This window comes from Poecilia latipinna, unplaced genomic scaffold (genome assembly GCF_001443285.1).
Source record: "Poecilia latipinna isolate Pla-1442-1.1 unplaced genomic scaffold, P_latipinna-1.0 Scaffold178, whole genome shotgun sequence".
Taxonomy (NCBI): Eukaryota; Metazoa; Chordata; class Actinopteri; order Cyprinodontiformes; family Poeciliidae; genus Poecilia; species Poecilia latipinna.
Window position 1 is genome coordinate 81,449 of NW_015112794.1, and position 3,145 is coordinate 84,593.

Below are 3,145 nucleotides of genomic sequence, written 5' to 3' on the forward strand. Positions count from 1 at the left end.
GTAGAGCATGTTGCTTCGTTTAATTTTGTTAAGCCATATCCAAGATATCTTGAGTCTGTTTCATTGTCAGGCTGAACTTAAACAAAAGTGGCTTAATGATGCCACAGACCAGGGAGTAGCGATGTGTCAAGGCCAAATCACCATCTAATGAGCCCCTAGTTGTTGATAGTTTGCTTGATGATTCAGTGGTTTGGCCTGTCCTTGTGTGTGTCATTGGTGTGCTCTGCTCATGATTAAATATCAGAGTTCAGCTGTAGGTCCAATCAAATCAGCCTCAGGGAAACATCAGCCTAACCAGAGTCATAAGACCAAACAGCAGTACACTCACACACATGAACACACACAGGCAGGAAAGAAAAACCTATGAACTGCAGATCTGTCCATGTCTTCCTGAAATGTTAAATGTCAATGCAATAGTGTAAATAATACAGAACACAAACAGTAGATGATAAACCATATTTTACTGTGCTGTAAGCAGTTTTCCTTGGAATTCAAACTGAAAGGTATCAAAATAAAAACAGATGTTATTTTTTTTAGTTTTACAAACCCTGTGCCTGGGTCAGCAAAAACATGGTATCTATGTGCATCTGCTGTTGTGCAGCACTGTGTTCATGCAAGCTGGTGGAAAAGGGGAAAACAAGGCAAAACTTAAACCAGAAGACAATAGTCTGCTAATTACATTAGATGATTTTCAGGAGGATTGTCAGTTTATTCTGTACAGCACTAAAATCACATAGGTCATTAAGTTTGCTGGTGATGTCCAAAATCAGCCCTCCAGGCCCGGAACCCTGCACATTTCACTTGCTTCCTTGTTCATTGGCAGGCCTATGCAGAACTGGAAGACAGTTGGACCAGCTGTGATGGAGTGGAGATTGTTGAAGAAGAAGATTATAGGTTTTAATCTTTTAGGAAAGTCTCTGGCTCTATCTTCCTCTTACGGATCCCAGGTTCTGCCGGTGGGCCGAAGTGAAGCCACACAGAAAACAACGAGTGTTGACGTCACAGAATTACAGAGTTTAATCCAATAGAAGACAACGAATGAAATTACAACAGAAACTGCAGAACAACAGAGACATACATTCATTTACCTGAGACAAATGGAAAAGAAGAAGAAGGAAAGAAAGAAAGAAAGAAAGAAAAGCAAAGACGTCTTTGGAGAGTTGCAAGAGCAAATCTATTTGTTACTCCTGTGTAGAAAGTTTTATAGTAAAGGAGTATTCTTGTCTTTTAATTTATTCAAATAAGGCATATTTTAGCTAAACAGGAGCTGTCTCTGACCCTTTTTAAAGTTAGAAACTCCCTCCAATTTGTTTCCAAGATCAAAGGCCATTTGTCCCCTTTGTCTAAACAAAGCAGAGCTTCTCCTCCACTGGCCTGAACTCCTGCTGTTTTACGGCTTTTCACAGATGAGTGTGAAAACTGGAACTTCTCCTGATTGTTTCCCACACAGACAAAGGGCAGTTCAAAAAGATTTTAGCAAAAATCTGCTGTAACTACAGGTAAAATAAAGGTCAATAGGGCAGAATAAGTTATTAATCTGAAAACTATAATTAGGCTATTTCAATCAAGACATGTTAAGTTTTAAACTAGCATATTTTAAATTTATTTTCTTAACAAGACATATGTAGAACCGTCTGGACACTGGCTAGAGGGGATTGGAGTTTGACATGATCTAGTGCAGGCCCAGTCTAGAGCTACTGTCCTGCAACTTTTAGATGTGTCCCCTCTTGAGAACATTTGAACCAACTGAAGGAATTTATCAGCCCTGCAGATGTCTGGTATCAAGCCACTTATTATTCTGCTATCCGGAGACAGGGATTATTCAAAAAAAACTGCATGGTAGTAGCTATTGAGGACTGGAGTCAAAGATCTAGTGCCTTCTAGCGGTTGGTCCTGAAGGCTGTCACTAACGGCTTGTCTGAGAGAACAAAGCAGACTGCCATTTAAAAACAACTAAAATTTCTTAAACATCATGGCAGTTTGTACAAACTCTAATGCCTGAATATTTAAACCATCATCATGTTTGCACTAAAGCTGATGAATCTTCACAGCATACTGAGACTGGAGTCATTCCTTACACTTCTATGCCATTTTTTGCAAATTGAGCGTATACTGGGTTTAATAGATTCACCAAACAGCTGAAGGATGCCCAAATAGTCATGAGGAATGAATTAATCTTAGTCGTCTTGGTTGGTTGCCAAGGTATCTTGGGAAGATAGTCTAATGATCCAAGGTTGTTTAGTTTTTGTTTAGTTCTGCTCTACAGGTGCCCTAACAGGACATAGTTGATGCTAGGCAGTGGCACATTTTACAATTAAAGTTGGTATCTATGGAATTCCCTGGTCTCAGAGCCATGGAATGACTAGTTGCAGTGGTTTTTATTTTTTTGAACTTGTTAGTTCCTTCTCTTTCCCCATATTGTCACTGCATTAAAACTCTAGCTCCATATTTCAACCCACCCAGAATTTTCTGTGTAGCAAAGGGAATGTAATATAATCATAAACAAGTCAATTATAAGTGAAGGATTGTCTCTCTTCACAGGCAATCCTGAAGACAATTTAAAAACTGGCATTTAACTCCCTTTAGGGAGAATCCACTGAAGAAAAGCATGTATTTCTTTTCTTACATCTTTCAAACTCTAGAAAACCAAAGCAGTTCTGAGCTGTATATGTACAGTTCTTGGTACTTAACACAAAGCCCATCATGAAGTGGGAGTTGCTTTCAACATCAACCTGTCCAACTCTGTCCATTTTCCTATCAACACAGATTAGATTCCCTGTTCCTGCTTAAGAGAAGCATATCCAACAGCATGGTGTTACCACCACAGTGAAAAAGGTGTGTTCAGGGTTAGGGTGAGAATTGTTTTTTGTCCAATTCTGAGCAGAGTCCTTTTCCCCATGTGTGCAGTGTCATGGCTTGTGAAGAATTTGAGTCTTCACAGCTCTTGAGCTTCTGCAGGCCTCTTGTCTGATTAATACTCTTGTTCCCGCCATTCAGTAATGTCCACTAGGCTTCTGGAGAACAGGGACAGTTAGGTGGACTGCCCCTTATCCACCGGCTCTACTTCAGCAGCCCGGCTTGGCTCGGATCTATTTCGGAGTGACCGCGTTTCCACCGGCCCTTCTTGGCTCTGTAGCAGGGTGCC